Below are 13,310 nucleotides of genomic sequence, written 5' to 3'. Positions count from 1 at the left end.
CTCTGGATGCTTTACTGTTGGCATGACACAGGACTGATGGTAGCGCTCACCTTGTCTTCTCCAGACAAGCTTTTTTACGGATGCCCCCAAGAATTGGGGATTGAAAGGGGATTCCTCAGAGTCTTCAGCAGTCCAATCCCTGTACCTTTTACAGAATATCAGTCTGTCCATTATGTTTTTCCTGGAGAGAAGTGGCTTCTTTTGCTGCCCTTCTTGACACCAGGCTATCCTCCAAAAGTCTTCGCCTCACTGTGCGTGCAGATGCACTCACACCTGCCTGCTGCCATTCCTAATATATGCCATTTAGCAGACGCTTTTATCCAAAGCGACTTACAGTCATGTGTGCATACATTCTATGTATGGGTGGTCCCGGGGATCGAACCCACTACCCTGGCGTTACAAGCGCCATGCTCTACCAACTGAGCTACAGAAGGACAAAGCTCTGTACTGGTGGTGCCCCGATCCCACAGCTGAATCAACTTTGGGAGACGGTGCTGGCGCTTGCTGGACTTTCTTGGGCGCCCTGAAGCCTTCTTCACAACAATTTAACCGCTCTCCTTGAAGTTCTTGATTATCTGATAAATGTTTGATTTAGGTGCAATCTTACTGGCAGGAATATCCTTGCCTTTGAAGCCCTTTTTGTGCAAAGCAATGATGACGGCACGTGTTTCCTTGCAGGTAACCATGGTCGACAGAGTTAGAACAATGATTCCAAGCACCACCCTCCTTTTGAAGCTTCCAGTCTGTTATTCAAACTCAATCAACATGACAGAGTGATCTCCATATTGTCAACACTCACACCTGTGTTAACAAGAGAATCACTGACATGATGCCAGCTGGTCCTTTTGTCAGGGCTGAAATGCAGTGGAAATGTTTTTTTGGGGATTCAGTTCCTTTGCATGGCAAAGAGGGACTTTGCAATTAATCTGATCACTCTTCATAACATTCTGGAGTATATGCAAATTGCCATCATACAAACTGAGGCAGCAGACTTTGTGAAAATGTATATTTGTGTCATTCTCAAAAATTTTGGCCACGACTGTACATAATGTAGAGAGGCCCATTATCAACAACCATCACTCCTGTGTTCCAATGGTACGTTGTGTTCACTAATCCAAGTTTATAATTTAAAAAGGCTAATTGATCATTAGAAAACCCTTTTGAAATTGTTAGCACAGCTGAAAACTGTTGTTCTGATTTAAAGAAGCAATAAAACTGGCCTTCTTTAGACTAGTTGAGTATCTGAACTATCAGCATTTGTGGGTTCGATTACAGGCTCAAAATGGCTAGAAACTCATCAGTCACTCAAATGAAGGCTATTCCATGCGAGAAATTGCCAAGGAATTGAAGATCTCGTACAACGCTGTGTACTACTCCCTTCACAGAACAGTGCAAACTGGCTCTAACCAAATGGAAAGAGGAGTGGGAGGCCCTGGTGCACAACTGAGCAAGAGGACAAGTAAATTAGTGTCTAGTTTGAGAGAGATGCCTCAAGTCCTCAACTGGCACCTTCATTAAATGGTATCCGCAAAACACCTGTCTCTACGTCAACAGTAAAGAGGCAACTCCGGGATGCTTGCCTTCTAGGCAGAGTTGCAAAGTAATGCCATGTCAGACTGGCCAATAAAAAGAAAAGATTAATATGGACAAAAGAACACTGGACAGTGGACAGAGGAAGATTGGAGAAAAATGTTATGGAGAGACTAATCTAAGTTTGAGGTGTTCGGATCACAAAATAATATTCGTGAGTCGGAGAAAAAATTAAAATATGCTGGAGGTGTGCTTGACGCCATCTGTCTATGATGGTGGAGGAAATTTTATGGTCTCGGGGTGCTTTGGTGGTGGTAAAGTGGGAGATTTGTATAGGGTAAAAGGGATCTTGAAGGAGGAAGGCTATCACCCCATTTTGCAACGCCATGCCATACCTTGTGGACGGTGCTTAATTGGAGCCGATTTCCTCCTACAATAGGACAATGACCCAAACTGTAATAACTATTTAGGGAAGAAGCAGTCAGCTGGTATTCTGTCTATACTGGAGTGGCCAGCACAGTCACCGGATCTCATACCTATTGAGCTGTTGTGGGAGCAGCTTGACCGTATGGTACGGAAGAAGTGCCCATCAAGTCAATCCAATTTGTGGGAGGTGCTTCGGGAAGCATGGGGTGAAATCTCTTCAGATTACCTCAACAAATTGACAACTAGAATGCCAAAGGGCTGTAATTGCTGCAAATGGAGGATTCTTTGACGAAAGCAAAGTTTGAAGGACACGATTATTATTTCAACTAAAAATCATTATTTATAACCTTGTCAACACCTTGTCTATATTTCCAATTAATTTTGCAACTCATTTCATGTATGTTTTCATGGAAAATAAGGACATTTCTAAGTGACCCCAAACTTGTGTGTGTGTTAGCTCAACCATTCCGTGGGGGACCCACCGATCCTGGGACGGTTAAGCTAACGTAGGCTATGCAATTAGCATGAGGTTGTAAGTAACAAGAACATTTCCCAGGACATAGACATATCTGATATTGTCAGAAAGCTTAAATTCTTGTTAATCTAACTGCACTGTTCAGTAGCTATTACAGTGAAATAATACCATGCTATTGTTTGGGGAGAGTGCACAGTTATGAACTTAAAGTTAATAAACCAACTTTGGCACATTTGGACAGTCTTGATACAAACATTTTAACAGAAATGCAATGGTTCTTTGGCTCAGTCTACACAAGCCTAAATTGTGTCTGGGCTGGAATAATACATCATGGCCCTTCTCTTGCATCTCAAAGATGATGGTACAAAATAATACAATTAAAAACGCATGTTTTTTTTCTTTGAACTTTTACCAGATCTAGTGTGTTATTCTCCTACATTAATTTCACATTTCCACAAACTTCAAAGTGTTTCCTTTATATGCATATCCTTTCTTCAAGTCCTGAGCTACAGGCAGTTAGATTTGGGTATGTCATTTTAGGCGAAAGTTGGGGAAAAAAGGGGTGGATCCTTAAAAGGGGAGATAGATAGATAGATATATATATTACTTTTTAAAAGGCTTAAACTAACTGTGTAGAAATGATAATAGCCCTTCATTCATACAGTTTCTTGACTGTCCAGTTCTAATATTATTGACCTGCTCCAGCTTGTTTTTAAGAAGAAGTCCACTTGTTAATATAATTGTCTGTGTTCTAAAGGAACTTTGGGAACCCTGCTTCACAATATATTAATTGATGCATGACAGCGGCAGAGGGATTTGATTGATGTGACATGCAGGACCTTCGAGGTGTGAAGATCTTAATTTACGCTAAAAGCCAGATTTATTTTTAAATATTTTTATTTTATTTTATTTTTAAAGATTTTTTAAATTTTATTTGATTAAATTTATTTATTTATTTATATATATATATAAAAAAAAAAAATGTTTTTTTTTTAAATATTTTTTTTGATATTTTTTTTAAATATTTATTTTGACCAAATGGAACAGATGGTCTAGCCGAGAAATAGACCATTACATATGGTGAATGTCTGAGTGTAAGTCCATCTTGAATTTGCCCGTTTTAAATAATTGTTATTTTGGTTTTTGTTTAGATTGCGGATGTCTTCACTTGGGGTGGCGATCATAACCAGCCAGTCATCTATCTGTGTCAGCTGGCTGAATCTCTACAGTCAAATTTGTTGAAAGTTTAAGGTAAGACTGCTGTGAATTTTAATTGCAGTGAGATGAATGTTGATTTGGAGTTGTAGCTCTGGCTATGAACGTTCTTCTTACTGTTTGATCTTTAATAATTCTGGATACGAGTGGTTTGATGGGATGAGTGCAAGTTCTGCTGGCTGGAGGCACCCAGTGACAGATTGATAAATGGAATCAGTGTGAAAGGTTATTAAGCCACTATTTTAATTGTAATTACATATATTATTCATTAGATTTTATACAATATTTTAATCAGTCTGCAGAGCTGAGTAATTTTCATGGGCAAATGTAGGGGGTAACTCCTCTTCATAACTTTGAAATATCCTTGCTTTTTGTTTTTGTAGAAGTAGATTAGATATAACATGATAATATGTGTTTATTAGCATGACAATAGCAGATTGAGGAATAGGCCGTGATGGAAAGTGTCTTAAATTGCGTTATGGCCAACCTGCCAGTCATGCGGGTATTGAAAAAAACAACTGCATAGATTCCCCTAGTGACTGTAGCCTAGATGAAGAGGCATCCTGTCTAGTCTGACATTCCCTGGCGACCATGACCACGGACAGTAGAGGACAGGGCCAAGGTGTGCTGGTGACAGGCCATCTCATGGGATGGGTCTGAACAGATGGTTGGCCAGATGCAATCTAGCTGTGACCTTGGACCAATCTGAGGGTAGAACCAGTGCAAATGTCTAAAAAAACATGTCCATAATATCAGTCTAAGACCCATTTACAGTACTTTGTTATTGTTTGGTGTCTGTTAGTGAGCGATTTACATTTTATTTTACATTTTGAGGACATACAGGTATAATTAGAGCAATTTCTGCACATATGCAGTCTTTGGGGAGTGTGTCCTTCTATTGCTTAAACAGCAGCTTCTCTCTTCTCAATAATTCCCATCTCACCTGCCACTTGACCATCCAGGGCTCAGAGGAGATGCCCCAACCCTGGCCCAATTCAAACAGCCAGATCCAGAAACTGAGTGAGAGGAGCCTGGGGAATGACTCCCACATCAGCCCAACACTCGCCAGCCCTGTAGAGTGATTTAAGAGCAGTGATGGGAGGGGCAGGACAAGAGCTGGATTGGGGACCGGGGGTGAGGTTAGAGGTGTCAGGCGTATAATTGGGGTGAGGAGATCTCGGGGTAGATGGAGATAAGCTTTATTAAGTCAGTTGAACTTGGATGTGGCCCGTCCACCTTGCTTTCCCACACACCCACACATACAGGCCAATCTTCCATTTCCATAAGAGTCTCTGTTCAACAAAGACAGAGTGCAAACTCCTCAGGCTCCTTTCAATCAGAGAAAAGACAAATACCTCATTAATCTACAAATGCTAGTGGGAAAGCTATCTATGGTCCTGTGTCCAAATGGTTGACACAGTTCCAGTTGAAAACATATGCTTCTGTCAGATAGTTATGTTTTAAGGACTGATTAGTTAATATGCAAGTGTGTTCAGTAGTTTCAAGGCTTTTTTATTTGTTTCAAAGCCAGTTTGACACGACACTTTGTCAGTGATGTCATCAGTTGGAGAAATGTGTTATTATGTTCTTCAAACAGTAAATGCTAAATTGTTAATGCTCAATCATTGAAGTCTTCCCTTCGCTCAGGCTCTTATTCTGCTATGCCCTGTAGAGGCTTGTTTTTCAAAGCCACTGTGAAGGAAAGGGACATTGACAGCCTGGACACAGCTCTCTTTTCCTGAGAAAATAGTTTTAGACTCTGAGCAGCAAAACAAGAGAAAGTTGATGCGGAGAGGTCACGGGCAGAATTAGCTGCCTCCCTCAGTTCCTCCCAATACAAATTGGTTTCTGAGGAACTCAAGAAAGAGGCTGGCTCCTTGTTCTCTGCTTCCTTAGTAGCTTGTTAATCCCCAGCTCTGTCCGGAGGGGAAATGCTTGCGCACACACTACCCCCCAAAAACGACCCCCTGTCCTCCTACCCAATCCTACAGGGACTTGCTAATCCTGTGCCTGGTCATGGTGGGGAGATTGCTGGCTTTTCAAAGCCCGTCTCTGGCCAGACTTCAAAGTCACAGCGATACAAGGCTTGAGAAAGTGGGCTTGGCGAATGAGGTCTGCTGTGAGCAAACCTGCTATGAGGGTCACCTCAAACGTTACCTATGCACTTTCCCCAAGGCAACACTGAGGAGTTCAGTCTTGAGGGGATGGCTTTCTTGATTGGGGTACTGGGTGGGGGATAGCTGGTTTGTCAGATGTGTGTGGAGGCCCTCTCTGACCACAACATGTGAAACCTGACAGAAGGATAGCAGGGCTGTGAAGCTATTATTCTCAATTTGAAGAGCTGCTACCAAATTGAAAGGTACAATTCCAAGTGAAATACAGGGAAAAAATAAATGCATGGAAAGCCCTTTTCTCCCTTCCTTTTAAGTCTTTAAAATTCCTGAACTGACAAACTCCTAATTCAAGTCTATCTGTGTATAGGATGTATCGTGAGTCAGGATTTTGACTCTGGAGGTATTAATTGTGCGACATCTCACTGTTTATAATTTTACAGCTCCTTTGCCAAGAATCACTCCAATTACTACCATGTACATTATTTTTGGGTCCTCATACTCAGTTAGATTCTCATAACAATTTGCTTGATTGGAGCTGCAAGGATTCATGCCAGCTTAGTAGGATTTTCAGGGTCATTGTACTTACTATTTTTTTGTGATCAACAGTAGTTTACTGTCTTAACAAGCCTGTGATAATAATTTTGTTAGTATGCATTTTCTCAGAGTTTTCTGTTCAGCATCTGTCGCCCTTTCTTAGAAATGATTTAACACAATACCATACTTGTTATTTTAAATGGCATGACTAATCTTGTGGGCTTCAAATTCAAAGTGTTTAAGTACAAATGTTTGTTAGTCCGACCAAGTGGAAATCCAGTTTTCTAAAATATTTGTCCTCATTTTGTCATCCTCTTGAGTTATTTGTCTCGTTACTTAAATGTAATCAGAAGTCTTTGTTGCTTGGACGGTTGAGAGGGCTTGCTCAATTTAGACCCTTGATTAGAATAAAGGAATGATTACAGTGAAGGACTCCTTACTCCTGAATACTTGGCTGCTCGCTTGTTTAACGAATGCAGCGTGCCCGTGCAACCTGGCAATTAGTTTAAGTGAACTCCCCTGGCTCCAGATGATGCTTTTTGCCTTCCCGACCAGGAAAGTGCTGGGATGTGTGGCAAGTGGGATTCTGTCCTAATGCTCTGAGACAGCTTTGCCCTGGGCTAACTCAGTGTAAGAGGTCAGCAAGGTTTAGTAGAATAATGAGGAGGTTCTGTTAACTACAGATACATTAGTAAATGTGATTTTTTTTACAATTCATTGAGCTTATTCAATTAGCAAACCCTAGCCTATTATTTAGTGCAGATCATTCTCTATAGATTGATTTACATACCTTTTCCCTCCTTTGTTAGGTGATAAAAATACTTTATTTCTACAGTGGTTCGTCCTTTAAAAGTTGCAGCGTACTGCAGCACAGCTTGCATGGTGCCACAGAATTCTATGGCACGTTATTTAAGTGTCCGCCATTGTAAACATTAAAGCTAGTTAGTGCTAGCCTGACCACCAGAGGGCATCTTTGAGAATAATTTGATAGCCTTCAATAGTGGCTGTACTAGATAATTTAGCCTTTTTTTGTAAGAACATAGTATTTTGAGAAATGTTGCTGAATTCAATTGATTAATATTATGGTGTTTGTAACGGTGCTAAAATACACTGGTCAAAAAAATAAAGGGAACACTAAAATAACACATCCTAGATCTGAATGAATGAAATATTCTTATTAAATACTTTTTTCTTTACATAGTTGAATGTGCTGACAACAAAATCACACAAATTATCAATGGAAATCAGATTTATCAACCCATGGAGGTCTGGATTTGGAGTCCACACTACAGGCTGATCCAACTTTGATGTAATGTCCTTAAAACAAGTCAAAATGAGGCTCAGTAGTGTGTGTGGCCTCCACGTGCCTTTATGTCCTCCCTACAACGCCTGGGCGTGCTCCTGATGAGGTGGCGGATGGTCTCCTGAGGGATCTCCTCCCAGATCTCGACTAAAGCATCTGCCAACTCCTGGACAGTCTGTGGTGCAACGTGGCGTTGGTGGATGGAGCGAGACATGATGTCCCAGATGTGCTCAATTGGATTCAGGTCTGGAGAACGGGTGGGCCAGTCCATAGCGTCAATGCCTTCCTCTTGCAGGAACTTCTGACACACTCCAGCCACATGAGGTCGAGCATTGTCTTGTATTAGGAGGAACCTAGGGCCAACCGCACCAGCATATGGTCTCACAAGGGGTCTGAGGATCTCATCTCGGTACCTAATGGCAGTCAGGCTACCTCTGGCGAGCACATGGCGAAATGCCACCCCACACCATGACTGACCCACCGCCAAACCGGCCATGCTGGAGGATGTTGCAGGCAGCAGAACGTTATCCACGGCGTCTCCAGACTCTGTCACGTCTGTCACGTGCTCAGTGTGAACCTGCTTTCATCTGTGAAGAGCACAGGGCGCCAGTGGCAAATTTGCCAATCTTGGTGTTCTCTGGTAAATGCCAAACATCCTGCACGGTGTTGGGCTGTAAGCACAACCCCCACCTGTGGATGTCCGGGCCCTCATACCACCCTCATGGAGCCTGTTTCTGACCGTTTGAGCAGACACATGCACATTTGTGGCCTGCTGGAGGTCATTTTGCAGGGCTCTGGCAGTGCTCCTCCTTGCACAAAGGTGGGGGAAGCGGTCCTGCTGCTGGGTTGTTGCCCTCCTACGGCCTCCTCGACGTCTCCTGATGTACTGGCCTGTCTCCTGGTAGCGCCTCCATGCTCTGGACACTACGCTGACAGACACAGCAAACCTTCTTGCCACAGCTCGCATTGATGTCCCATCCTGGATGAGCTGCACTACCTGAGCCACTTGTGTGGGTTGTAGACTCCGCCTCATGCTACCACTAGAGTGAAAGCACTGCCAGCATTCAAAAGTGACCAAAACATCAGCCAGGAAGCATAGGAACTGTGAAGTGGTCTGGTCACCACTTGCAGAACCACTCCTTTATTGGGGATGTCTTGCTAAATGCCTATAATTTCCACCTGTTCTCTATTCCATTTGCACAACAGCATGTGAAATGTATTGTCAATCAGTGTTGCTTCCTAAGTGGACAGTTTGATTTCACAGAAGTGTGATTAACTTGGAGTTACATTGTGTTTTTTTAAGTTTTCCCTTACTTTTTTGAGCAGTGCAGTTGTATGTATGTTATGGCTTCAAATCCTATTGCTCTTTAAATAAATAAGACCTACACCACTTTTAACAGCACATTACTCAACATTAGTGAGACTAATGTCGCCTACAGTATATCGAAAAATATTTTGTTCAATGATGTGACCGCCAATAATTACATATGGGTCTCCCGGTGGTGGCTGGCACAGGTATCGAACCTGCATCTGTAGCAACACATTTTGCACTGCGATGCAGTGTCTTAGACCCCGATCAGGAGGGCTGTTTTAATACTGTACATGGTGTCCAGGTCAAGAGAACAAAAACATTTCTTTATTAAAGACTATCAGGAAGAATGTTGGCACTTATTTTGATCCAAAGCCATGAATGAGTGAGTCACTCAGCTTTATGTAGATGCCGGGCTATAGGACTGTGCCATCAACTTGATAATATATCATTATATTTAGGAGGTTATTTTGTTGTTGTTTTTTTAACGAAAGTGAGCGATTGTAATCTGTGGCCAAAATAATATTTGTAAAGGCCAAAACATTTATTTCTGTTTTTAGAGTGGGAGAAACGCTGGGCCAATTGTGCTCCGCCCTATGGACTAATCATGGTCAGATGTGATGTATAATAATAATAATAATAATAATAATAATAATAAATAGGGATGCACGATATATTGGTAAACATATCAGAATCGGACGATATTATCTAAAAATGCCAACATCGGTATTGTCTAGTTTAAAGCCGATGTGCAAAACCGATGTCAAAGTTGATGTGCATACCTATATAACGTAGGTACATGCCGTAATGACGCCACATACAATTTTGCGCTACACGTGCAACACAGCATTCATAACCTAGCCCACAATGTCTGCTGTGTGGGTCAAGCAGTCAACAAGTCGAGCAGTCATTTGAAAGAGTAAGACAATTTCAGCGAGAGAACTCAAAGACTAAATCCATTAAAGCCAAGATAATGGAATTCATTGCCCTTGACAATCAACCGTTCTGTCGTGGGTGATGTTGGCTTTTACTGACTGGTCGAGCACCGGTTCACAATACCAAGTGCACTATTTTCTAGATGTTGCCCTACCGGAGTTACACAGTAATAGCGTCACTGCTATTAGCTTCAAGACATACATACTATGGAACGCTGTTTGGGTCTTTGTGTGTCAAAAAAGATACAGTAGCACTGTCAAAGATGTACAAAAAAGACTGCAAACAACGACCACAAAACAATGTGTTTACAATACCGCGTTGGTAATCAAATCAAATGTATTTATACAGCTCTTTCTACATCGGCCAATGTCAAAAAGTGCTGTACACAAACCCAGCCTAAAACGACAATACAAATAGAAGAATTATGCCATACTTTTATTTTGAAGGCTAACCACAAAGTCTACTATTATGGCTAATCCTTATTGTGGCTAGCTTCACATAGATGGGTCCGACCACCATTAATCAAATAAAAACTCTTATACATTAGGGTTATTTTAGATGATGACACCTAGCTATATAGTTAGCTAGCTAACTACAGCTACTGAAACAGATTATGTAGTTTTACTATGTTTTTGGGGAAGAACATTGTTTACATCCATGAGCTAGCTAGCTTTTTTTATGACTAGCACTGTAGGTGCGCAATACAACTTCCCCAGCATCATAGCATACATGAAATGCAAGTGATAGTGTAATTAATGAACTTGTTAAATTATTGTTACGTGAAGTCATATTCCGGTCCTGATTGGTCAGCAAGCTTATTTGACATGTCAAATAGTGTTATCTACTGCTCATTGTTTTCTTTTTGACACGCAAAAACCCGAACTGCGTTCCATAGCAAAGATCCAAACGGCGTTCCATAGAAATCCTGGTTGAGAATGAAACGACTGAACAAATGACCAACGAAACAGCACAGCAAGTAAGTGAAAGAAATAGGTTTTGATTATGTTTTACTGGTAACGGGGACATGCGTAAATGCCAACAAAATAACTTTTTGGTAAGTGTGGTGTGTGTGACTTTTATTTAACTAGGCTAGTCAGTTAAGAGCAAATTCTTATTTACAATGACGGACGGCCTACCCTGGCCAAACCCGGACAATGCTGGGCCAATTGTGCGCCGCCCTATGGGACTCCCAATCACGACCGGATGTGATACAGCCTGGATTCGAACCCGGGACTGTAGTGATGCCTCTTGCACTGAGATGCCGTGCCTTAGACTGCTGCGTCTGTGTGTGTCTGTGTGTTAACTATTTAACTGTACTAGAATGCTTAAAAGGCCACCATTTTTTTTGCAAGGAAAATAACTGATATCGGTATCCGTCAAAAATGTCATATCGGTGCATCACTAATAATACTTTTTGTGGTATTATTTGTTTTGTCTTTTCTGGTGGATTAAACTGAAATTGCAACCAATCACAGCCAACTTGACTAAGAAATACATTTGACGATATAATTCTCCCCTACCCTCCTCCTAGGCAAGTCTATTGTCCAGATACCTGCTAATAGCCATAATGGCGCTGTACAACATGACAGTGTGTGTTTTGAAAGAGTATTTTTCAGTAAGCAACTATTTGTTTACCTTCATTAGAGAACCTTGTTCCAATATTTCTGTAATTCAGTGATATTTATTCACATAGTAATTAGTTATAGATCCATAACTAAATTAACATCATTATTTTATTTTATTTAACCTTTATTTAACCAGGTAGACTAGTTGAGAACAAGTTCTCATTTGCAACTGCAACCTGGCCAAGATAAAGCAAAGTAGTTCGACACATACAACAACACAGAGTTACACATGGAATAAACAAACATACAATAGAAAAAGTCTATGTACAGTATGTGCAAATGAGGTAGGATAAGGGAGGTAAAGGCAATAAATAGGCCATGGTGGTGAGGTAATTACAATATAGCAATTAAACACTGGAATGGTAGAATGTGCAGAAGATGAGGAATGTGCAAGTAGAGATACTGGGGTGCAAAGGAGCAAGATGGATACAGTATGGGGATGAGGTAGTTGGATGGGCTATTTACAGATGAGCTATGTGCAGGTGCTGTGAGCTGCTCTGATAGCTGGTGCTTAACGCTAGTGAGGGAAATAAGAGTTTCCAGCTTTAGTGATTTTTGCAGTTCGTTCCAGTCATTGGCAGCCAAGAACTGGAAGGAGAGGCGGCCAAAGGAAGAATTGGCTTTGGGGGTGACCAGTGAGATATACAGTGGGGCAAAAAAGTATTTAGTCAGGTGTCTTTTATACTGATAACAGGTTTCTTTTATACTGATAGCAAGTTCAAACAGGTGCCATTAATGCAGGTAACGAGTGGAGGACAGAGGAGCCTCTTAAAGAAGAAGTTTACAGGTCTGTGAGAGCCAGAGATCTTGCGTGTTTGTAGGTGACCAAATACTTATTTTCCACCATAATTTGCAACTAAATTCATAAAAAATCCTTCAATGTGATTTTTCTGGATTTTTTTCCCTCATTTTGTCCGTCATAGTTGAAGTGTACCTATGATAAATTACAGGCCTCTCATCTTTTTAAGTGGGAGAACTTGCACAATTGGTGGCTGACTAAATACTTTTTTTGCCCCACTGTACCTGCTGGAGCGTGTGCTACAGGTGGGTGCTGCAATGGTGACCAGTGAGCTAAGGTGGGGCTTTACCTAGAAGAGACTTGTAGATGACTTTGAGCCAGTGGGTTTGACGACGAGTATGAAGCGAGGGCCAGCCAACGAGAGCGTACAGGTCACAGTGGTGGGTAGTATATGGGGCTTTGGTGACAAAACGGTTGGCACTGTGATAGACTGCATCCAATTTGTTGAGTAGAGTGTTGGAGACTATTTTGTAAATGACATCGCCGAAGTTGAGGATCAGTAGGATGGTCAGTTTTACGAAGGTATGTTTGGCAGCATGAGTGAAGGATGCTTTGTTGTGAAATAGGATGCCGATTCTAGATTTAATTTTGGATTGGAGATGTTTAATGTGAGTCTGGAAGGAGAGTTTACAGTCTAACCAGACACCTCTGTGTTTGTAGTTGTCCACATATTCTAAGTCAGAACCGTCCAGAGTAGTGATGCTGGACTCGCGGGCAGGTGTGTGCAGCGATCATTTGAAGAGCATGCATTTAGTTTTACCTGCATTTAAGAGCAGTTGGACGGAAGTAGAGTTGTATGGCATTGAAGCTCATCTGGAGGTTAGTTGACACAGTGTCCAACGAAGGGCCAGAGGTATACAGAATGGTGTCGTCTGCGTAGAGGTGGATCAAAGAATCACCAGCAGCAAGAGCAACATCATTGATGTATACAGCCCATGAATTGAACCCTGTTGCACCCCCATAGAGACTGCCAGAGGTCCGGACAACAGGCCCTCCGATTTGACACACTGAACTCTGTCTGAGTTGGTGAACCAGACGAGGCAA

General features: G+C 41.7%; 1 protein-coding gene across 4 annotated transcripts in view; it reads left to right on the top strand.

Annotated features, from left to right (window-relative positions):
• LOC124005112 (semaphorin-6D-like) overlaps window positions 1-13,310 on the top strand; it is a 178,763-nt gene that overhangs the window by 24,709 nt on the left and 140,744 nt on the right. For 3 of the 4 annotated variants that reach the window (XM_046314061.1, XM_046314060.1, XM_046314053.1), the window contains exon 2: window positions 3,583-3,682. The exons of the other annotated variant lie outside the window; for it this stretch is intronic. The gene's annotated coding sequence lies outside the window, so the exon portion shown is untranslated. The remainder of the gene's footprint in view (window positions 1-3,582; window positions 3,683-13,310) is intronic. 4 annotated transcript variants of the gene reach the window in all.

Source organism: Oncorhynchus gorbuscha, linkage group LG19, assembly GCF_021184085.1.
Source record: "Oncorhynchus gorbuscha isolate QuinsamMale2020 ecotype Even-year linkage group LG19, OgorEven_v1.0, whole genome shotgun sequence".
Taxonomy (NCBI): Eukaryota; Metazoa; Chordata; class Actinopteri; order Salmoniformes; family Salmonidae; genus Oncorhynchus; species Oncorhynchus gorbuscha.
Note: the sequence above shows the minus strand (reverse complement) of the source record. Positions and strands in the feature narration are given on the sequence as shown.